Here is a 26142-nt window from a genome sequence, read left to right as displayed (position 1 = left end):
AATTACTAAAAGATAGGTGTACAACAGTTCATGAGTATCAGAACATATTGAGACAGGAGATACAAACAAAAGATGATGGAGAAGATGTAGACGAAGAATGGAACTCTAATAAAGATGCCATTAGGACAACATCACATGAAATACTGGGGGAAAGAAGGAGACTTAGGAATGAAGACTGGTATGTTATGAATGTAGACAGGCAGTGGAACAGAAAAAGGAAGCAAGGCTGGAGTGCTTGCAGCAGAATACTGGATCAAATCAGGCATTATGTAATGAAAAGAGAATAGAGGCAGCAATGGTGTGTAAGAGGAAAAAAGGGGAAGCCATCTAGAGAAAGATAGAGGAGATGGAAGAGCACTACCAAAGGAATGAAAGCAGAAAATTCCACAAGAAAATTAAAAAATGAACCCAAGAATATAAACTGAAAATAACAGCTTGTAAGGACAAAGAGGAAAATTTGATGACTGATAAACAAGATGTTCTAGGAATAATTCAAGAGAATTTTGGAGGGCAATCATACCAGGAATGAGCAGCCACTGTACTATACCATAGATCCAGAAATAGAGGAACCAACATTAGAGGAAGTACGGAAGGTAGTGTATTGTCTAAAAAATTACAAAGCACCAGGAACTGATGAAATAACTCAAAACTGCTGATTTTCATACGCAGATCCACAAACTTATTTAGTTGATATGGAATCAGGAAAGAATCTGAGAAGAATGGACCTTAGGTGTAATTCAACCAATATACATGAAAGGAGACAAGACCTGCTGTTCAAATTACTGAGGAATTATCCTGCTGAATGTAACCTATAAGATCTTCTCTAGTATTATCTACAGCCATTTAGCACCATATGCAGAAGATCTTCTGGGGAAGTATCAGTGTGGATTTCGGCCTAATAGTTCAACAGCAAACTAGATATTTGTGTTGAGACAAATACACAAAAAGGCATAGGAGTATAACATTGAGCTTCATAACCTCTACGTAGACTTCAAGCAGGCCTTTGATAGTTTCGATAGAGCATAAATGCTAAACGATTTGCTTACGTATTCAAGCATAATTGGCTGGTTCCGAGGCTGCAGTTTAAGTGGATGGAGAACTGAGCAATTGGTTTAGCATTAGTAAAGGAGTCATACAAGGGGATGCCCTCTCTACAATGCTTTTCAATCTGACTCTCTAAGCAGCCACATGGATGCTTCAGGTATCTGGTTACATAGGCACAAAGTGACTCAGATATGCACATACACTCATGATGTAGCAGTTATTAGTAGAAGAAGAGTATCACTAGAGAGGACAATATGCAAGCTGAAAGAAGCCACAGAACCTAGAGGCCTTTCTATAAATGAAACAAAGACTAAGTACATAATTTCACTAGGAAGGAAAATAATGACTTGGATACACTACCAGCAGATGGTTTCAATTTTGAACATGTGCAGAACATTAACTATTTGGGCTCTAATATTAATAGCACAAATTCCACATCAACTGAAATAAAACTGTGCATCCTAAGTGGTGATAGATGTTTCCATATATTTAAGAAATTGTTGGCCTCTAGGTTATTAAAAAGGCAGCTGAAGCTGCAACTATGATCAGGCCACTTGTAACCTACGGATGTGAAACATGCACGCTAACGAGTGTTGATGAGCAGCAGCTCAAGATATTTGAACATAGAGTGTTGCACAAGATCTATGGGGCAGTTCAGGATGATAATGGATTCTGGAGATCTAGGACAAATACTGAGCTGGACCACCTCATACAATGAGCTGACATTGTAAGAATTATAAAAAGGAGAAGAATAGCCTGGGTTGGACATGTCCTAGGGATGGATACTGGAAGAACAACTAAAAAAATTTTTGAATGGAGGCCAACTGGAAGAAGACAGAGAGGGTAACCATGAGAATGGTGGATAGATGATGTGGAAGAACTTATAAAATCTCTCAGAGTCCGAGGAAGGCAGAGAACCACACTGGATAGGGCAGAATGGTGGAAACTTGTTGATGAGGCTAAAACCCACACAGGGTTGTAATGCCATGAGAAGGAGAAGACAAAGATACTTACAGAAACAGAAGAAATGTTAAACAATGTTATTAAAAGCATCATTGACTGTTCTTTGCAAATGTTCTCACCCTCAGTTTTAAAAAGACAACATATCCAGTTCTGCACATCTAGGTATTCTACACCAATGGTACGTGTAACACATGATGAGGAAATAATAACTAGGGTAGAAACATGAAAACTGGAAAAAGCACATTTCGGAATGCTTAAAACAACTTAGTTTACAACAATTGCACTTAGAATCGTTGCAAATCTTGCAGAAAGACAAGTCAATAAGTTGAGATATTTTCATTCAGTAATTTCATATGGAATAATATTATGCAGTAACACATCTTTGAGAAAGGAAGTCTTCATTGCTCAAAAAATTGTGTAAGAATGTAGTGCTCACCCACAGCCATCGTAGACATCTGATTGAGGAGTTAGACTACAGTTTCAAAGTATATTTATTCCCTCATGAAGTTTGTTGTAAATAATCCACTGCAGTTCAAAAGAAACAATGATGTATATACATACAATACCAGAAGAAAAAATGATGTTTGTCACACCACATTAAGGAAAGGGGTGCACAAAGCCTGCAATCAAAATTTTTGATCACTTACCTAGTGATATAAAATGTCTGACAGTCAGCAAAGTAAAGCTTGAAAAAAAATTAAAAGAGTTTCTCCTTGACAGCCTTTTCTTATCCATGGAAGAATTTCTATTACTGTAATGTGTAAAAGGTGGTGGGTAGGAATTACTAATTCACATTTGTTTATTTAACACAAAAAACTTGTAAATTACCAGTATGTAGGTGTATTGAGAAAATAATTGTGATGTGAATACAAAATGATTTGTCCCATACCAGTATCATTCAAATGATCGATGGAACCTGAAACTTACTAATAAACTATCAGTCTCCTATCAATATTTGTTTCAGTGTCAGTAACAAATTATATTTGTTTTACTTTAATGTAGTTATCCACATTAGATTTGACTTAAAATTTTATCTAGATATCTGATATTTCCTTTTGAAACATTAACAACAGCAGACCACAGTATCAAGATCACTTAGGAGAAAGCTCTGTAAACTTACTTTATCTGCTGACCTCTTTGCTCTGCGCATTATTTTCGCATATGAAGGAATTTGCAGGAGATTCATTAGTCCTACCTGCACACTGAAGAATATCTGAAAAGCATTGATATAATTGTTTAATGCATAATAAGTATAGAGGCACAGAATAATGTTACAATTACAAAAATTAGTCAGTGGAAAAATTAATAGTGCACCATTAGTGGATGCATCACCATTATATTTTATACAATACATGCAACCGTGTTTCAGTATATATTCGTTTCATACTAGAAAAAATATCACAATATTTTATGAAAACAGGCATGAAATAAATGTATTATCTGGAAAAGCAAAGCGGGGACCCCACCAGGGTGGCAGCTTTGCCATATTCACAATGGAGAATGAGGGAGAGACACAAGCAGCAACAGCATACCTGTCAGTATTCTTGCAAGTGGTGTGCTGTTACATGCTATGAGTCTAGATGCTCCCTGAATTAAACACACATTTCCAATGAGAATAGAAACAGGATGCACATATAATTTTACCTTAGCTGCTTGTGACACTTCCTTGACAGTATCTACATATTTACATTACACAGTGTTGTTACTGTCTTTGTCAACTATATCTACTGATCTGCTATTCAAGTTGTGGGTATTGTAGTAACCCACCAGTTACCACACCTAAAGCAATTGTAAGCCAGACCACAATGGTAAGCATTGTGCGTGCCAGCATTCAAGCAATGCACTGCACAATGACTAAGGTGGCCACCAGGGGCAGCGTGAATGCTAACGGCAGTCACCTGATCCAATGTGGGCACACAGCATAACATCAGTAGGACCTGCCAAGAATTTTATCTTTATTTGTGCATACTCGGGCCTTCAAACTCTCAATTGTCAAATGTATTCCAGCCATGTGATTACTCTCTGTGTATTCATAGTCTCATCATCATTCTGTGACCCAATAAAACTTAGTTATTTATGACTGTGTTTTCTTGTATTCCTAATTAGAACACAGATAATGAAAAGTGATGGTAGGATTTTTGTGTATTCTGGATCCTGAGGATTATTGCCATTTGGATCTATCATGGAGGCTCTACTTCACTTACTCACCCAGCAACAGAAATGTATTGTGCCCATGTTGGAACAGTTGTTGAATACACTGAACCAGGCTCTAACACTGGTTCTCATTTGTTTGCTCGCCCACCACTGCCCCCCCCCCCCTCCCCCCTCTCTTTTTGATGAATCCCCAGGAGACTGGGATGCTTACGAGATGTGGTTTCACCAACATTTCATGGCATTCCATGTGGATGTGGATTTGTGACAAGGAGGTCTATAAACCTTTTCCTTATCCTGGATACTCCTTCACATATACCACTTACTGTTCCAGTTAGCTCTTCCATAGGAACCAGAATCATTTTCCTTTGACATTATGCATCATTTGCTATCAGCCTGTCGCCAAAGGCATATGCGCATGGGAACTGCATGTGTTGAATTCTACCAATGTTTCAAACAGCTGCAGCAACCGTATTGAGCTGGCTGAGTTTCACAGCTTGTTGCTTTGTCATGGCTAAGTCTCAGGAATAATACGTGGGATCTATGGTCTGAGTCACAGTCATTCATTTTGCCCCTGATAAGGAAGTGTGTGAACATGCCATTCAGTTTGAAGAGGTTTCCCATGCCATGGGTTGACAGTTAGAGGCTTGGAGTGATATCACGATTGTTGACCATGTACAAAACTGGTGCATGGAGCCTAGCATGCTAGAAGAGGAGAAGGTAGCCACAGTGCAAACATGCTCTCTGAGCTGGATACTGTCAGCAGCAGGAACTTCCTTCCTTCATGCCACTCTTGTTTCAAACAGCACATATGGGTGATGTGCCACAGCAGTGGGCCACTTGCCGTAAATGGAAGAATAAAGGTGACATAGCAGTCGAATGTCAAGTTCTAATCCCTCAGGAGTCCTTGCAGATACCAGTGAAGGTGGATATTCATGCTGTTTCATCATTCAGTTCACCCTTGTAGGAATGTCAGAACAAAGTTTTCATTGAAGTGTGGGTAATGAACCAACTACTGTGCCTACAGATCAACACGGGAGCCACCTTGCCACTGTTGGCATTAGGGATGTCGGTTACAGCTGAAACAACTGGTTTTTGGGTATATCAGGTTTTTACAATGGCAGTTTAACCTGACTATTAAAACCACACAAAACAACTGGTTTCGCATATAACTAATTTTCATTTTTTTTATTCCTATTATTTCCTGTAATAAATATACAAATCAAACATAGGTTGAAAAATTTTGTACCTCTCAGTTTCAAGGTACATAGAATCAAAATATTAAATTAAATAGACAAATAAAACAAACTTAGTCTATCCACCATTTGCTGCTTTTGTCGATGAGTGATAAGGGGCTGAATACTACAAAAAATCTCAAGTATTCTCCCATTTAATCAAATTTTTTTGAATCTCTGGTCAAAACCCATGTTGTAATCGAGGATCATAGCACTATTTGGGCATTACAAAACGACGACCTCTGTTTCTCATGTTAATTTGTCTGTTTTCAAGGGTTACAAGCAGATAAAGGCATATTATGTAGACACAGGCAGCAGATCGCCTACTTTATATTTTTTTTTTTAAACTACGAATGAATTGTTAAGTGTTCTCCTCTTATGACATTGCGAGTTTGTTGTGACTCTTCCCATTTTTTGTTGCTGGTTTCTATTGGCATTGTTACTAAAGTAGCACTGATTGCTTTTCCCATTTTCTATTATAATGCAATATTCCAGAGCAATGGAAATTTTATGTATAAAAATCACTCAATTTTTAAAAAAGGTTTATTTAAAAACCAAATTTTAGCACTGCTACTATGGCTAACTGATATTTTGATTTTTTATCCAGTTATCAGTAAAAAATAAAAAATGCTTGTTACAACCTGGGCCAAACAAATACTGAAAAATACTGGTTATTCAGAACTAAAATTCTGGTATCAGTTTTAATCATTTTTTTTTTTTTTTTTTTTTTTTTTTTTTTTTTTTTTTTTTTTTTTTTTTTTTTTTTTTTCCCCTCCCCCATCTCTAGCTGGCATGCATTGAGCATTTGCTGGTAAGTTATAACAAACAGCAGATTCGTATTCTTGGCCACTTCACACCTGACACAGCTTACAAGTCAGTTGTTCGTTCTATTACACACTTGGTGGTCAATGATGCAAGTACTGAAAATTTATTTGGGTTGGATGCCTTTGCTATTTTTGCTTTTTCTATCATGGATGCAGTGCATCTCATGTCAGATGAAGAGCCTTATCATGAACTGGATTCCTTGTGTTCTGATATTTCAGACCTGTTTGCTCCAGGGTAAGGTTATGCAAACAGTTTCAAAGCACACAAACAATTTCACAGCACACATCACCTTCATGCCATCCACCCACCCCAGTTTTTTTTTAGCACAGCTGGTGCCATTTGCTTTATGTGACTAGGTCAAGGCGTAGCTGGATCACTTAACATAATTGGGAATGAGCTGACAGATTTCCTGACGGGAACGGACTATGCCATTAGTGATAGTAAGGACACTGTCCAGTCAGCTTTGGCTCTGTGGCAACTTCAAAGTCACTATAAATGTGCAGGCAGTCATAGACACTTACTCCCTACCTCATCCAGAAGAGTTGCTCAGTAAGTTTCTTTTTGAAAATATACTTGGCTGAAGCCTACCTAAAGATTCCATTGGATGAGCCATCAAAAGAGCTGCTTGTGGTCAGTATGCTTTTCTGCCTTTCAGTTTTTATATATATATATATATATACAGAACAGGTCACTACGGGTGTTCCCCAGAGCATTAGCTTGATAATATCACCATGACAGGCACTACCACAGAGTATCACATGAAGAACATTCATCCTTTGTTTATTGTTCTACAGGCTGTGTGCCTCAAATGTAACCTCACCAAGTCTCCTTTTTTCCAGCCTTCCATTGTCTACTTGGGTGACAAAATTTCCTGGCAGGGCCTGCACCCCATGGAACATGATGTTGCCATCATTACGGCTTTGCTCTGTCCATCTGATCTATGAGAAGTTCAGGCATTCCTCAGCAAAGTAACATACTATCATGAGTTCATTTCCAGAGTGTCTACTGTTGCCCAGCCCTTGCACCTGTTATCTCAGAAAAATACTACTTTTGTTTGGTCCAAAGCCTGTGAGCATGCTTTTGTGCAGCTCAAACATAGTCTTCACTCCAGCTGGGCTTACAATGTTTCAACCCTGCAAGCATCTGGTCCTCAATGCAGATTTGTCTGAGTATGGGGTCGTGGTGGTCTTGGCCCATTGCCTTTCTAATGGCTCTGAATGGCCTATTGCCTTTGCACTGAAAATACTCAACTTGGCTCAACATCATTCTCAGGTGGGAAAGAGAGCCCTTGGTATAACCTATGCAGTAAAAAAATTTCATGAGTTCTCATCTGATGCAAAATTTTTAATTACCATCCATAAGCCCTTGGTTTCCCTGTTTAGCCCATCCGCATCCTTACTGGACAAAGGCAATCACTGTCTTCAGCACTGGACTCTTTCTCATCTCAGGACAATTATGAGGTCCATTTTCGCCCCACATCGCAACACGCAAAGGATCAATTGAAATGACAGATATTGTACTCCACCGTAATGATCTTAAGTTACCAAAGCACAAAGTGACTGGAGTATATAGGCTACCAAATGCTGATGTAATGCTGTTTATGGATAAACTTAGTAGTGTTGTTGGTCAGGCCAGTTCTAATGACCGTACTATATTAGGTGACTTTAATGTAGATGCAAACTCAAATAGTATAGTAAAGTTAAAACTCAGTGATGTACTGACCTCATACAGTCTTGTTAATATAGTGAACTCTGACACCAGAGTAACAGACACATGTTCCACTAGAATACAGTATGCTACAATCAACAAAGATGTTATAGATAAGGTAGATTACAGTAACTTAGATTTCCTTTATTCTGACCACTTCTGTCAGGTGATAGAATACATAAATTCAGTTGTGCCTAAAATAACAAAAATTGTGTTACAGAAATGCTTGCTGAATACCTCAAATATTAATGCTCTTAAAGACAAACTAGCAAATGAGAAATGGGATTCTGTGTACCAGGTAAAAGGTCAGATGAGAAATGGAATGAATTCTACTCAACCGTACTGCATCATTATGAATATAATTGTCCAATCAGAGAAACCCAGAAAGTAGTTAAACACTGTCAAAATGGAAGTAATCCTAGACTAAAACTCCCACCAAATCTGATTAGCCTCAGGCAGCAAGTATATGATCTAAACCAGCTTTATAAAGCTACTACCATGCAGGTTGTCAAGGAAAAATACAATAGGGCCAAGCAAACTTTTAAAACTGAAATTGTTAACCTGAGGAAGCAGATTAACAGCAAAACAATAGAACAGTCTGACAACATAAGCAAAGCATCTTAGAAGCTGACTGACAAATACTGAAAAGGTCCCAACAAGATGAACATGGAACCACTCAGCATAAGACATGATGGTAACATTATAAAAAACCCAGATACTATATGTAATATTTTTAATAACTACACCATTTCTGGCAAACAATCAACCCATATTATAGATTTACAGGTAAAGACCTGATGTGATCTCATCCAGTGTACAGAATTTGAATTTGTGGAAGTGAATGAACAGGAGGTTCAGAGGGCTAAAGAAAAAAAGTTCATCTGGATGGGATGGCATATCCAGTGCTATTACTAAAGTGTGCTTAAAAGAAATCTCTAAACCTCTTACTCACTTTATTAATTGCAGCATTAGAGAAAACATGTATCTAACAGTTCTAAAAATGAGTCTAGCGAAACCAGTGTATAAAAAAGGAAGTAAGGAAGATGTCTCCAACTATAGACGAATATAATTAATTCCCACTTTTAGCAAGATATTCGAAAGTATTATCCTTTCTCAGCTAAGTGCCTTTTTCACAAAACATAAACTGCTTGTAGATTCAAAGCATGGCTTCAGAAAAGAGCTAAGTACAACCGCAGCAGTTACACAGTTCATTCATGAAGTTTACTGTCTGTTGGACCAGAAGATGCAGACGGCAGGTATATTTTTGAACCTGACAAGAGCATTTGATACGGAAAACCATAGGGTACTTCTTAAAAAGCTAAAATCTTATAGTATTGGGGATCAAGCCATGAATCTTCTAACCACATACCTGCTGAATCATAAGCAAAGCACTAAATTGTCATACAAACTAGATACTAAAATCATGAACTCCCAGTCCACCAGTGAACCCGTATTACAAGGTGTACCACAGGGCTCAATCCATATTAACAACATTGCACGACCCATTAACTCCCATATTGTAAGCTATGCAGATGAGACATCAATCTTATTCTATGGGAGTGAATCTAATGAGCTAGAATCTCTTGCTACTAGCGGTGTAACAGAAGTAACAAAATACTTCAATGATCGGGGACTCAAGGTGAATGCCACTAAATCTCAACTACTGACAGTTCTCACCACAACAATATGAATAGTGTGTGTAATATCTCTGCAACAGAAAATGGTAACTGTAAACTCCTGTGTGTGTACGTTGATGAAAATTTGTGGTGGACATACCACATTAATTTCGTATGCGGAAAAGTCAGTAGTGCCATATATCTCCTCAGCCAGCTCGCAAAGATAGTTCCTAGTCAAGCACTGAAATTAGTATATTATGGAACACTTTACACCTTTCTCAATTATGGAATTGAACTATGGGGTTGTGCAGCTGATGTACATTTAAAAAGAATACTACTATTATAGAAAAGAGCAATAAGACATATACATGGAATGGGACATAGAAATTCATGTCATGAAGTGTTTGTACAGCACAAATATCTAACAATATATTCTCTGTACATCTTCAAAACAATTGTATTTTTTATAAGTCAACCAACAGAAGCTATCAAGGGCAGTGATGTACATGATCACAACACTAGAACAAAGTGCAACTATTTCCATAACAGAACAACATTAAAAATGACTGATAGAGGTCCATATATCAGTGGTTTGATTTGGTAAAAATGGAAATGTTGTGTGGCTAGGGCCTCCCTTCGGGTAGACCGTTCGCCTGGTGCAGGTCTTTCGATTTGACGCCACTTCGGCGACCTGCGCGTCGATGAGGATGAAATGATGATGATTAGGACAACACAACACCCAGTCCCTGAGCGGAGAAAATTTCCGACCCAGCCGGGAATCGAACCCGGGCCCTTAGGATTGACAGTCTGTCACGCTGACCACTCAGCTACCGGGGCAGACGTTTGATTTGGTATAACAAGCTACCAAACACTCTAAGAACATACACGGGAAATGTTTCTAGAACAAAATTAAAATATTTTCTAATAGAAAAATGTTTATATTCTTTCAATGAATTTTAAGATAGTGATTGTAACATGAGGCATTAGCAATCAGTTGCAATGTGATAAATGTAAAAAATAGACATGAGAAGCAACAGCTACAGAATATAGTGTATTTTATAAGTGTAAATATAACCATAGTATTAAGTCTGACATTTTCAAAAGCCATCATTACAATGGCTCTATGCAAAGAAAATGTAAATAAATAAATAAATAAAAATTAATAGAGGGAAACATTCCACATGGGAAAAATATAAATAAATAATATAAATAAATAAAAAGATTCTCTATGCTGCCCCTTATCAGCCCTGACCCCTCATTCAACCAAGAGGTATTGCTTTGTTTTTAATTGGATATGGAGGAGAGGCATACTTGGAATGATTTTCCCATCACCAGTTCCCATATTGTCTCTGCTGAGGTAGCAGATCCAGTCTTCTGACAGCATGCAAGGTACAACAAGGGTGGCCCGACCATCTGACGAGCTGGGTGTCAAACCCGTTTTGGATTTGTTATGCATTGCGCCATTGTCTCTCCATCTTGGATGGCAATCTTCTCTTGTCAACAGACAAATTTGCTCTCTGCGTCTTGATTCCAGATCCTCCATTTGTTACATCAGGATCACTGGAGGATCTCTCCTGAAACTGTTGGCACATCACCAAGTGTTTTGACCAGACTTCAGTCATGAGGGGGAACCCTTTTGGCATATGTTGCCACAAGTGTCCAGGTCAGCATATGGTGGTATGTACCGTTTTCTCGACCTGGCAGGTTCCTACACATCCTTGGGAAAGGGTCTACATTGATTTTGCTGGACCTTTTTAGACACATTCTGGTTGTTGATGATTTATGCTTTTTTCTAATTTTTCTTCCGTCATTTGCTGTCCGTGTGTGACAGCAGATGCAGCAGTCAAGGTCCTGTCAAAGATATTCTTCACTGAAAGCTTACCTTGCACTTTGGCTTTTGGCAAGGGTCTTTAGTTTGTGGTTCAATATTTAAATGACTTTTGTACCCAAAATACCATTTGCCATGTCACAGAACATTCTTTTTATCCACTGCCAAACAGAGAGACAGAATACCTTGTCCAAATGTTTAATATAAGGCATGCAAGCACATGGCATATTTTTCCCAGTGAGAAGGCTCTTATATTTTTCTTAAGCCCATACAGAACGATGCCAATTGGGGCCAAGAGTCCCACTGAGTTCCTGCATGACTGTCAACCATGGACGCTGCATGGATGCTTTTGCCGCCAAGCAGGCACCCCCAGCGGCTCTGGGTTCCCATCTGGCACACCTGTTTGGGAAGGGGTGTGGGCTGGATCCCGGCTGCCATCCACAACCACCATGGCCACTCCATCTTCATGGTTTGCACCAACAATCAACTCATGGCATACGACCAGAACTTGCTGCATCCCAGGAGGGGCGCCAGGACTCCTTCACCGTCTGGGGACCTGATGGTGACCGTTCATCTGGGGCCGCCTGCTCATCTGGCATCACCTGTTCATCCAGTATCACCTGTTAATCCGGCCCCACCTGCTCATCTGGCGCAGCTGGTTTCCCATTATCTGCTGGTAGCCAGCCCTACAGCTGGTAGCCAGTCCTCCCTCTGCACTGAGCCTGCACTGCCAGTAGTAATGACTGCAGGCAAGCTGCTGTCTCCATTGCCTCTCCTTGGTAGTGCCATTGCCACTGTCTGAGCTTGCACCCTTCATTGTGGAACCTGATGTCAAGACTGCCTCCCTTCTTTCACTGGTCCTGTCTACTGGGCATACAGCATGGCAAGGGTGCCCTCACTCCAATCACTTTTGTCCATACACACCAGTCGCAGAGGATTGGAAACTCCTCATGTCTTTGGCTGCCTCCACAGACACCACCACAGACACCATGGATGTCTCAAGGTATCAAGGCAGTCGCGGCATTGGGGATGGTGACACCTGGTTATGCCCCCTGAAAGGGAGGAGGAGTGCAGAAACCTGCCAGTTACAATACCTGTAGTATGTGTAGTGTGTATCATAATTTGAACAACACACTACACAATGACTGATGTGGCCACCAGGAGCAGCCTGATCACCAACAGTAGTTACCTGATCTGATGTGTGCATGCAGCATGACACCAGCGGCACCTGCCAGAGATTACATCTTTATATGTGCATATTCAGGCCTCTAAGCTCTCAGCTGTCGAATTCATTCCAATCTTGTGATTACTCACGGTGCATTCATATTCTCATTGTCACTCTATGACTCAATAAAACTTAGTTATTTAAGAGCGTGTGTAGCCTTGTGTCCCTGGTTAAAACGTATATCAATACTAATTCTTCATTTGAATCCATGTAATTACTAGATTTCCAATTTCCTCATCCAGCAAAGAATTTCTCTTCCTAGAGTTATCATACATTTGAATGTGACATACAGCTTCACTCCTATCTTCTGGATTTGTGGCAACAGATGCAACAAACTTCATTTTTTCAGCTGCAAGAGTGAGATGTTTGACATATTTTGACACTGGTTATTATTCTTTGCAATATTCCCAGGCATTTCTATAAGATTTAGGTCTGGGTGATATGTTAACACTCAAGGAGGAATGACTGCATCCTCTTGTCAAGTTTTATCAAAGGATTAAACAGGTTGCTGTTCCTTCTACTAATACTAACAGTTCATAATGATGTAGTGTAAAATGAGCTCAGATGGTTGACAGGAACTATGTTCCCTTCTGTGCAGTGTATATACACAGGGTGCCCATAATCAGAGTTTTAAAACTGTGTAGAAAGAGAACCATTACTCAGGATGACATCAAATTTGAACAACATACCATTGACGTAGGGAGATATGTAAAAAGACTGTCTCCATGAAGGATCATATGCCACAGGTAAAGCTCTTTTACAAGAATGGTGACAGTGCACAAGTAGCCCTTCAGAAGTTCTGAAAGCTCAACTGTATGAAAAAAGACATTGGTCCAATGTCTGCTAAGTGTCTTAAGAAAATGATTACAGAATTCGAAAAGACAGGTTCTTTTGAAGTGCAGTGGTATGCAAACATGCAGTGCATTGGATGTCCCTGCTAGCATGGTGCATAAAATCCTATGAAACACTCTATGTTGCTATCCATGTTCAGGAGCTGCTTTCTGCTGATCTGCCAGCAACAGAAACCTTTATTCTTGAATTTCTTGCTCATGTGGAAGTGGACAATGAGTGGTCATGGAGCATTATATGGACAGACAAAGCCCATTTCCTTCTCCAAGGACAAGAACTGCAAAACTTAGACAACGGAAAATCCATACATGCATCAATCACTTCCCTTTTCCATCTGAAAGGGTGACCGTGTAGTGCAGATTGACGGCATCATTTATTGTAGGACAGTATTTTTCTGAGGAGGTGAGGCCTGTGGGTCCCGTGACCTGTACTGTCACTAGTAAATATTATTACAGTCTTTTGCATACCAACATCATTCCAACCCTTCAACAGCATAGATGTGTGGGTAAGATCATTTTTAAGCAATATGGCATTCCTCTGAACATTGCACAGCTGGTGAAGCATTTGCTGCAGAGGCATTTCAGAAATGCTAGAGTTATGAGCAGTCATTTCCCTACAGCCTGGCTGTCCATATCATCTAATCTTAATCCGTATCACTTCTGGCCATGGGGTTACCTGAGAGATGTTGTGTTCAGTGCTCCAATTACAAAAGTAGCTGAACTGAAGGCATACGTTGCACAACACATTATGAACATAGGCTCCAAGACAATCTGATCTACTATGGAACATGCTGTTTCTTGATTTCAATTTGTGAAAAGAAATGGTCGACAGCAGCATATTGAACACATCTTGCACCAGTCTTACAAAAATTAGAAAACAATGTCATTTTGTTTTTTATGTGGTTCTTGGCCTCAGGAAAGTTAAAAATCAATGTCATCTTGCTTTTTATGCAGTTTTTGGCCCCAGGATAACTAAACACCAATTTCTCCCATCCAATATGGTACAACCTCACCACAGTGGATGGGTTTACCTGACTAATAGTATCACAACTGTTGACTGCCAAACTTATGCCGCCATGCACACTGAACAGTAGGATGGTGTAATGTGCAATTCGAACCATGGTCATCTAATTGCAATTCATCTGTCATTTGTAGCGGACATCATTTAGGTTAAGTCATTTCCAGTGCCAACTATTGGTAAAACTACCTTTTTTTTTTAATTGTAAAATTGTAGACCTAAGCCAAAGTAGTACAGCTTGTCAGAAGGTTATACTGGTTTGTTGTGTAGTTGAGTCAGTAGCTTGAGGCTAGTTGAGGTGGCATGGGAAATCTGGTTGTGAACTGACAGGTGGATTAACTTGAGAAGTGAAGACAGTGGTGAGACTAATGGTGTATGACAGCCATTTACTGAATTGGGATATGAACAGATTTTGCCAATAACTGCACAGGAAGGAGAGTTTTATGGTAGAGCTACAGCTGTTTGATAATTAGTTTTACGTTTACAGATAAACAGAGTTGACAGCCGGTGAGGCTGATGTGATAATGGAAGAGGTGACAAAAAATTAAGAAAATAATCAGGCGAATCATTATGTGAATATTTTCCAAGAAGTACATTTCAGCCTTAATAGAATCCAGATGGTGAAATACTATCAACATGTCAGAACCAGATGAGAGACTGAAAACCTGGAAATTTATGTAGGCCATTTCTGACCATTTTGCTGGAAAGGTTGGAACAAAAATCAATCATGCTGGTTGCCATGGCTACATTTCTCATTTGCTTACAATTTTGCAACTCAAAGGTATTGTAAGTATTGAGGAATTCAAAAGTGAATAATGTGTGGAGGAAAGTCACCATAAAATTGATTTTAGATAGGTTATTGGTTGAAGAAGTGTTAAACAGCCAACAATGTAGATAATGTTGGTGAATTGTAAGGTTGAACAAGACTGCACATCTACACAACACCACAATAGTCAAAGCTGTATTGATGGCTCAGAACTGAGTCTGTAGGTTCAGTAAGATTGCAGATCTTCACAACATAAGAAGAGTCACAGACATTTTATCAACTCAAAACACTTCCAGAGATACAAGTGAAAAAACATAAAATGATACCAATGCATTACATATAAGTAAAAAACAAATTTCCAATAATTAGGTTTTATCTTAAGATCTCTATATATGTACTAATTTTGCAAACAACCATTTTACCTTAAAATAAACTCTCTTCATACATTATATTTTCAAATGGTTTGTTTTAATTATTAATTTGTTCATCAGTCCTTAAAAACATACATTTCATTTACATTTTGACCAAGGCTATAAGAAGTGGATATATATTTTATAAATTAACATAATTTTATGATTACTTGCTTAGTATATGTGTTCCAGTCAATCTATTGTGAGTACATAGTACAGCAATATAAACATTACAAAGTACAGCAGCCACAAGCACAAAACTTGGACATATCAAAGTAACTGCTTCAAACAAAACTCCAAACGAGTCTGGAAACAGTGTAGCTGAAAAACAAATGAGTCCAGAAACTATTAAAAAACAGCAGGAGTCACGTTCCGTGAAATCTACTAGTGTTTCAAAAACATGACCAATGCAAAAAAGACACAAAAGTACTAATTTTTGCTGATAGTCACGGTCGTCAACTGGCGGAAAAAGTGACAGACACACAGTCAAATCTAAGCGTACAAGCCTTTATAAAGCCAGGGGCAGGAATGGAAGAAGTTACGAAGTCTCTTGCAAAATCATGTGAAAACCTTGACTTTAATGACTGTGTCGTAATTTGTGCAGCCACAAATGACGTTGGCAGAGATAAAGGTAAAATACTCATCACAGTTCTCGACAGTGTGCTGCCCAAATTAAACAAAACAAATGTAACTGTGGTAAATCAACCCCATAGGTATGACTTATTTCCCTGGTCATGTGTAAACAAACTGATAGAAAGAGTGAACATTGAGATAAGTGAACTGTGCAAAAAATATCCTTATGTGAATCTAATAGATGTCAGTACATTAAACAGAGACATGCATACCAGTCACGGCCTACATTTGAATTACTATGGTAAACAGTTCTTGGCTAAAGAAATCTGCCGCCTTGTAAACAAGAGTGACAAGAAGCACAAAAAGATTGCAGGTCAGAGTACCTTGGAGAAATGGATCAATAGGGAAGACTCATCTCGCCCAACTAGAAGAAACATCAGGCAGTCTCCTCATCTGAAAGATTTTTTACTGCCAAAAGCAGTAGCTACAAATTGCACAAACAAGAAACATTTAAACTGAAGGTAGGTGGTAATGTAGATTTTTCCACAAATTCTGTAATAAAGATCTTTCACCAAAATGTTCAGTCCCTAAGCAATAACTAAATATTTTATTAATGCATGAACTAGAGGATATTTCCATAATGTGTCTTTCAGAACACTGGCTTGATGAGAACTTAATTAAATCTTTCTGCCTACACAATTTCACTCTGGTTGAGTACTATTGTAGACCTAGTGGTCACTATGGAGGTGTAGCCATATATATAAAAGATAATATAGAGGTTACTAAAATAGATAATGTCACCTCCCTAAGTTGTGGAAAAGACTTTGAGATGACAGTGATAAAAATTCCAAAATTAGGTTTGATAATAGCTACAGTGTACCGCTCTTCAATGGGAAAGTTTGAGGTATTTTTAGGAAAAATGGAAATTTTCTTAAATAAGCTGCATAAAACAAGGTGTGATGTTGTAGTATGTGGTGACTTTAACATAGATTTTCTTAGTAAATATAAACATAAAACCGCCCTTGGCAATCTCATTAAGACACATAACCTTACAGCCACAGTTAAAGTTGCAACGAGAATAACACCAACCAGTCAGACAGGTTTAGATCAAATCCTGATTGATAAAGAGAAATTGGAGTGGTCAGTAAAAGTGTTTAACACAGGATACAGTGACCATAAAGCTCAGATACTTACCACCACAAAGGAAGGAAGACCGGTTAAGAATAACTTACTAAAGGTCAAGAGAAGGATCTACAGGCAGAAAAGCATTGACCACTTTAACTCACTATCACATACTGAAGACTGGTCTGATGTCTATGAAAAGCAAAATCTGAATTCGAAATTCAATATTTTTCTAGAAAAAATGGTAAAGCATTTTGATACAGCCTTCCCTCAAAAAATGGTAAATATAAGAGAGAAGAAAAGAGGAAAGGGTTGGATTACTAAGGGAATCAGAACTTCTTGCCAGAAAAAAAGGGAGCTCCACAGAATCTGCAAAGAAAATAATGCCACTGAGGAAATGCATACTCACTACAAAACATACACTAAAATCTTACAAAAGGTCATTAAACAGGCAAAAAGAATGTACAATGATTACTACATAAATAATTCTACAAATAAAGTGAAAGCTATGTGGGACATCATTAAAAAAGAAAGTGGCAAAAATAAGAGAACTGAGGAGAACATTGTCTTGATACACAACAATAAAAAGATTTTACAGCCTACAGAAACAGCAAACATATTCAACAAATACTTCACTGGGATAGCTGAAAATTTAATTAAAAATAATTTTAGTTCAACTCAGCATCAAGTGGTAAACAAGTGCAACAGTAATAAATTTTCAATGTTTGTGGACCAAGTAAGCAGGGAGGAGACATTGAAGGCTGTCAGAGAACTAAAGACAACATACTCAGCAGGAATTGATGGTATACCGAACAGAATCCTAAAACTCTGTATCCAAAATATAATTGACCCCCTTACTCACTTATGCAACTGTTCCCTAGAGTCAGGCATCTTTCCAGATCAACTAAAAACATCAAAACTCATCCCTATTTTCAAAGCTGGTGACAAAGATGAAGTAATAAACTATTGTCCCATTACATTAACATCCTGTTTCTCAAAATTAATAGAAAAAATTGTGTGTAGTAAGTTGTTGGGCAACGGCCTTGCCGCAGTGGATACACCGGTTCCCGTGAGATCACCGAAGTTAAGCGCTGTTGGGCGTGGCCGGCTCTTGGATGGGTGACCATCCAGCCGCCATGCGCTGTTGCCATTTTTCGGGGTGCACTCAGCCTCGTGATGCCAATTGAGGAGCTACTCGACCGATTAGTAGCGGCTTCGGTCAAGAAAACCATCTTAACGACCGGGAGAGCGGTGTGCTGACCCCACGCCCCTCCTATCCGCATCCTCCTCGGAGGATGACACGGCGGTCGGATGGTCCCGGTAGGCCATTCGTGGCCTGACGACGGAGTTAGTTAGTAGTAAGTTGTTAAAGTTTATAAACAAAAATAGTGTGCTATCTAATACTCAACATGGCTTTAGAAGCAAGAAATCAACTGAGACAGCAATCTATGAATGCATATCTACTGTATTAAAAACAATAGATGAAAGACAACAACAGGTATATTTTTGGACCTAACCAAAGCCTTTGATATGGTAAACCACAAAACCCTATTGAAGAAGCAAGAGCACTATGGAATTGGGGGGGTTGGCAAATGATTGGATTTGTTCATTTCTCAGTGACTGTAAACAAAAAGTATCCATCAGACATATAGATGATAAAGCACGAATAGTCACAGAATATGTATCATCAGAAAGCCCAATCACTTACGGGGTACCGCAAGGGTCGGTAATGTGACCCCTACTTTTCTTGTTATATATCAATGATTTGGATATACATGTTGATTCCCACAAAGTAATACTGTTTGCTGAGGACACAACAATACTGGTAAAAGCAGCAAAAAATGAAGATATACAAGAAGATGTAAACACAGTTACAAAACATCTAAGTAATTGGACAGCAGAAAATCAGTTGATAATAAACTACAACAAAACAGTAGCCTTAAATTTCTATAACCACCAAAACACCACATTGATATATTCAGAAATAAAAATCAATCAACACCCTATTGCAAATGATGAGGCTACAAAATTTCTCGGCATCTGGATACAAAGGGACTTAAAATGGGACAAACACATATAACAAATTAATGCCAAGCTGAGCACGGGCTGTTATCTTCTTAGGGTTCTCAAACGATGCATAAATGAACAGGCACTATTGTGTGCCTATTATGCGTACTTCAATGCCCATCTCAAATATGGACTCATATTGTGGGGAAATTCCCTAGCAGCTCAAGGGATTTTCAGAATAAAAAAAAAAAGAGCCATTAGGATTATGACAGGGAGTGGTGCTCGACAGTCCTGCAAACCAATATTTAAAGCACTGAATATACTACCTCTACCGTGTATGTTTATTGTTGACACACTAATGTACGTAAAAAAGTATATGATTGGAAATGATGATAATACTTTAAAAAACAAAGTTATACATGATTATAATACTCAAATAAAATATAACTTGCATGTACCCCCAGCCAGTACCAGTTTGTATCAGAAAGGTACATGCTATCTGGGTATTAAACTCTATAATAGACTAACAAATAGTATAAAATGCTTACAAAATATTAGTGCTTTTGAAAGATCTGTCAGAGAATATCTACAGTACCACTGTTTCTACTCAGTAAATGAATACTTGGACCTGAATAACTGTTAAGAACTAATGCTACTGTAATTTGTAACATTGTATCATTGTAAGAACTACAACTATTGAAATTGGTAGCATGTTGAAAAATGATTATTTAAATATGTATCATTTTGAACTTAGTAATAAGTCCAATAAATCATCCTGTACACTGTACTACATATGATCAAAGGACTCAATAAATAAATAAATACACTTCTATTCATTACATAATTTCAAATGAGTCAAAGATTTTTCAACCCATACAGTCACATAAGACTTAAAGATAGGCCTATTACTTTTGTACTTAATTACAAAATCTGATGTTGGCAGTACCTAAAACATGTTATGCATTAATTTAGTAATTAAGAATTAATTATGTTATGTAAACAATATTATTCATAAAAGTGTAACATCCAATTTGCTGAAAGAGACCTGGAGTTATATTTGTTGCCACATGAAGATGTTTATATTCTGATGCAGCGAGAGCAGTGAAACAGCAAACTCTTGTCTACTTAACTAACTCAAACCATCACTACCAACACCACCGCAACCACCCCTGGCTTCACCACCATTCTGAAGCCCCATAGTCTCAGTGATGTAACCAGTTTAATTATGTTTTAAATTGCCAAAGGAAGATCATATGCTATAATGATACTGTGCAACTACTAACATAAGGACCCACACACATTTCTTACCCACCCATTACTTAAAATATTCTGTTAACTATAGAAATATAGGTTTTCCTTTCTTACTATTATTAGTGTTGGAGGAGAATACGAATGAACATTGTTTATTGCCAGTTTCATTCCATAGTAAAGACCTACTGCATAGGTGCAGTAGACAAAAAACCATAATACACCAGCCACCAGACCCTTGAAGCTATGTAGACCAGTAGTTAATGTCTGATTCATGTTCAGACTGCAGCCATACCTGTTCACAAAAAAACATTTTAACCTAAGATCAGTAGTGGCTGACAAAAAAAAAAAAAAGGTAGATTTTGCTTCCTAGTCTAAGTTTCAAATTGGAGTTCTGTGATCTGATCTAAAAGTCTTCTGTAAGCTGATCTAAACAATAAGCTCTCATTCATTCACTCTATTCACATGAATTGTTATAAACTCAAAATAAAATCAAAAACATACCTAGTCACTCCTTGGACAAGTTTTCTGACTACTGGAATAAGGAACTCAAGATCCCTGTCAGTTTTATGACAAGTATCAATGTTCACTGTGAAAAATATATTTCTTACAGAATGTAAATAACTTTTCTCCTTTAATAAATGTCAATATGATCATACAGATAGTAAGCTACCAACAGAATGTAATTAACTCTTGTTCTGTAATAAATATCAGTATAACATGAAGATACTAAGCTAGCAACAAGAGACAAAGAAAAACTAGACTGAGTAACAATAAGAAGTTTGTATCTGTTAAATAAGAGCTAATTACAATAGTAATAATAATTTCTCATGGCTCAATGGCCTAGTGCAAGTCTTTCAATTGGGGACTATTGTTACATAACCTATCACAGTAATCCTACTGGGAAAAGGGGCCCTGCACTTCAGTATGAAATCTGAACCATATATTGTTGTTGGTGTATATGCACATCATTGAGAGGTGAAGGCTAGATTAAAGAGAGAGTGAAAAATTTCCATGGTTTGACCAGGCTTTGATCCTGCAACCTCTTGGTTTCTGGGTAAGCACTATACCACTAGACCACAAGGCTCAAAAGTTCATTATTGATATTATTTATAAGAGCTATTTTTCATTCCACATCCCTGGAGTATCCCCTTAATGATGGGATATATGGAATTTGGCAAATGAATGGTTGAACAGAATGGATGAGTGAATGAATAATTTACACATTTAAAATTTTTGGTGATGTCAAACAGATATCATGAGATAATTTTGGCATTAAAAGAAAGTTGATACAGTGGTATTGTGAGGTAAGAAAGGGAATGAAAGAAAGAGTATCCAAAAATTGATCAAACATGCAGAAATAATTAAAATATGTCTCATGATGAGATCTCCAATGGTGAAACAAGGGATTGTTTAGCCAGCTAAGATTCATTACCATTTTGTTTTATAGAAATATATTGCAACGAACATGATACGAGGTGTGTTTTTTAAGTAAGTACCATTTTTAAATTAAAAAAAAAAAGACGTGCTAAGGTATCTCAATAATTTTATTTTTACATGAAAGCCTGTACCTTAATCTACTTTTCTACATAATTTCTGTCAATATTGAGGCGTTTGTCATAACGTTGTACCAGTTTTTGAATACCCTCCTCATAGAAGCCTGCCGCCTGACTTGTTAACCACTGCATCACCACTGTTTTGACTTCGTCATCGTCCTGAAGACGCTGACCGCCCAGATGTTCCTTCAAGTGCAGGAACAGATGGTAGTCACTGGGCGAAAGATTGGGGCTGTACGGAGGATGATATAGAGTTTCCCATCGAAAAGATGTGATGTGATCTTTGGTCTGATTTGCCACATGCGGATGGGCATTGTCTTGCAGCAAAACAATGCCCTTGCTCAGCTTGCCACATCTTTTGTTCTGAATTGAACAGCGCAGATTGTGCAATGTCTTACAGTAAGCTGCTGCATTGATTGCCTCATTATGAGGCAGAAATTCCACCAGCAATACTCCTTTTCTGTCCCAAAAAACTGGGCACATGATTTTCCGGGCAGAAATTGTTTGCTTAAACTTCACTTTTCTGGGTGAATCTGAATGCCGCCATTCCATGGACTGTTGCTTTGATTCTGGTGTGACGTAGGCCACCCATGTTTCATCACCCGTAACAATTTGTCTTAAGAAATCATCACTGTCATTGTGGTACCGCTCAAGAAAAGTCAATGCACTGTCTATACGTTTGGTTTTGTGCACATCCGTCAACATTTTCAATACCCAATGTGCGCACAATTTTCTGTAATTCAAGTGCTCGATCACAATGGCATACAAAACACTACGAGAAACATTAGGAAAGTCATCCCATAAGGAGGAAATCATAAAGCGTCTGTTTTCTCTCACTTTATTGTCCACTTCCTGCACCAAACTTTCATTAACGACCAAAGGACGCCCACTCCATTGTTCATCATGCACATTTGTTCTTCCATCTTTAAATGCTCTCACCCACTTTCTTACTGTTCCATTACTCATAATGTTTTCTCCATAAACTGCATACATCTCACGATGAATATCGATTGCTTTTAGGCCTTTAGCTGTAAGAAATCTTATAACAGCCTGTACTTCACAGTCAGCAGGACTCACGATTATCAGAGGCATCTTAAACACTAAGTACACAATGTAGACAAGGAAGAATCAGACTGTAATGGCATCAGTGCGTAGATTAAGGTACAGGCTTTCATGTAAAAATAAAATTATAGAGATATCTTAGTACATCTTTTTTTAATTTCAAAATGGTACTTACTTAAAAAACACACCTCTTATTACCTACTGCAGTGTATTGGTACATAAATGAAGTATCTGATATTCTTTAAGCATTTTGAGGAAATGTGGAGAGAGTTTGAAGTTTTTCAAAACCTGCTTCAGAGGATACTAAGTTGACATAGAAACAACATGGAAAAAATTCTAGTGGGGCTAGTTGGTAATCAATTTCAAATACCTCTCTCTGTTTTATGTTCATATTCTGGTGGGCTTTGGTAGCCAGTAGCTTATGTTACAGTGTTAATATTGTGGCAACATATGGGCATTATACAAATGTAGATGTGTGTGTTCATTTTTGCTCTGTTTGAATTTACTGTAACCCTGTTACAAAGGTTCAATGCAATGAAATCATAAAAGTAGTATTTACTTTCAGATTGTATTCCTTTTTCATTAAAATTGTTGCCATACTCATGCATATCCAATAACAGCAGATTTTCTTTTGATGCCTCTAACTTAATTTTATTTTGTGCTGTTAGTTATATCAACTTAAAATATACTTTTATGCAAGTAAATGGAATGGAATATTCTCCCAGTGCTGTGGGAAAATATAATCTCCCCTTGGGTAGTCACAGAGACAGCCTACTTTTTCTAAATTTGTAAATAATTTATCAGTTGCCTTCACTAAACATTTAGCCATTTGTGTCTGTTACCGCGGAGATATATACAATGAAAGCCATAGACCAAACTGCATTCATGGTTGTTGTTCTACATCTACATATATACTCTGCAAGCCACTGTATGGTGCATGGAGGAGGGTAACCTTTGCCACTACTAGTCGTTTCCTTTCCTGTTCCACTCACAAGTAGAGTGAGGGAAAAACTACTATCTATGTGCTCCATATGAGCCTTAATTTCCCTTATATTATCTTCATGGTCCTTATGCTAAATGTATGTCTGTGGCAGTAGAATCATTTTGCAGCCAGCTTCAAATGCCAGTTCTCTAAATTTTTTCAGTAGTGTTCCTAAAAAAAAAAAGTTGCCTTCCCTCCAGGAATTCCCATTTGAGTTCCCGAAGCATCTTTGTAAAACCTGCATGTTGTCTGAACCTACTAGTAACAAATCTAGCAGCCCATCTCTGAATTGCTTCAGTGTCTTTCTTTAATCTGACCTGGTATAGATCCCAAAGGCTTGAGAAGCACTAAAAAATAAGTCACACTAGTGTACCATATATGGTCTCCTTTACAGCTGGACCACACTTTCCCAAAATTTTTCCAACAAAGCAAAGATGACCATTCCCTACCACAATCCTCATATGCTCATTCCAATATGACTTGGCAATATTGTGCCCAGATATTTCAACAATGTGACTGTGTCAATTAGGACACTACTAAAAATGCTGTATCTGAACACTATGGGTTTGTTTTTCCTAATCATCTGCATTAACTTTTATTTTTCTACAGTTAGACCTAGCTGCCATTCAACACAGCAACTAGAAATTTTATCTAAGTCATCTTGTATCCTCCTGCAGCCACTCAACTTCGGCACCTTCCCATACAATACAGCATCATCTGCAAACAACTGTAGATTGCTGCTCACCCTGACCACATCATGTATGAATATACAAGATAAAAAGGGTCCTATCACACTTCACTTGTGCACTTCTGTCAATACCATTGTCCCTGATGAACACTCACTACCAAGCACAGCTTCTGCATTCTATAACTTAAGAAGTGTTCAAGTCCCTCACATACCTGGGAAACTGTTCCATATGCTAATACCTTACTTAAAAATCTGCAGTGTGGCACCATGTCAAATGCTTTCCAGAAGCGTAGAATATGCCTGTTGCCCCTCATCCATAGTCCACAGTATACCATGTGAGAAAAGGGCAAGCTGTTTTTTCATGAACAGTACTTTCAACATAAGCTTCCCAGTCTCAAGAAAACTTATTATATTTGAACTGAGAATGTGTTGAAGGATTGTGCAGCATACCAACATATGGGATATTGGTCTGTAATTTTGTGGATCCATTCTTTTATCCTTCTTATATACAGCTGTCACCTGCAGTTTTCTCCAGTCACTTGGGACTTTGCTCTTGGTGAGAGATTTGTGATAAATGCAAACTAATAAGGCGCCAGTGCCACAGAGCACTTTATGTGAAATTGAAGTAGGATTCGATCCAGACCTGGTTGCCAGGGATGCTTATTATTATGTCTTCCATGTCGGTCAAGTGATGGTATGTTTGTACAATTCTCCTGCATGGATGATTTCTTAAACACAAAATTTAAAAATTTGAATTTCATTTCACTATCTCCAACTGCCACAACAGACTGGTCAACAAGTGACTGGACGGAAGCTTTGGACAGCTTCACAATTTTACATAGGACCAAAATTTTCTCAGGCTCTCGGACTGATCTTGTTGTATGCTTCATTCATAGATTTTTTTCACAGATACCTGAATCTCCTAAGCTTTGCCTGTCATTACTCGCTTCCTCAGCATTTTCCGAATTTCATTGTTAAACTCAGTGTCTAGGTGAAATGTTAATAACACCTATCTGCTCTTTCTCTGGACCTGTTATACGTGACCAGATAACTTCACTGTCACAGTCAAGTCCAGCCTCAATAAAGATAATATTTTTGTCAAATGCAATGAACACTCCTCCTCCTGTGGCATCTAACCTGTATTTCCAATATACATTCCATGACTCGCTAAATAACTCAGAGCTCTATAATTCAGGTTTTAGCCAGCTATCAGTTCCAAGAATAATGTGAGCCTGAGAACTCTCCTGGAGGGCTGCAAAGTCGGAAAT

Source organism: Schistocerca americana, chromosome 3 (genome assembly GCF_021461395.2).
Source record: "Schistocerca americana isolate TAMUIC-IGC-003095 chromosome 3, iqSchAmer2.1, whole genome shotgun sequence".
NCBI classification, from domain to species: domain Eukaryota; kingdom Metazoa; phylum Arthropoda; class Insecta; order Orthoptera; family Acrididae; genus Schistocerca; species Schistocerca americana.
The sequence above is the reverse complement of the archived record's forward strand: the minus strand, read 5'-3'. Positions refer to the sequence as shown.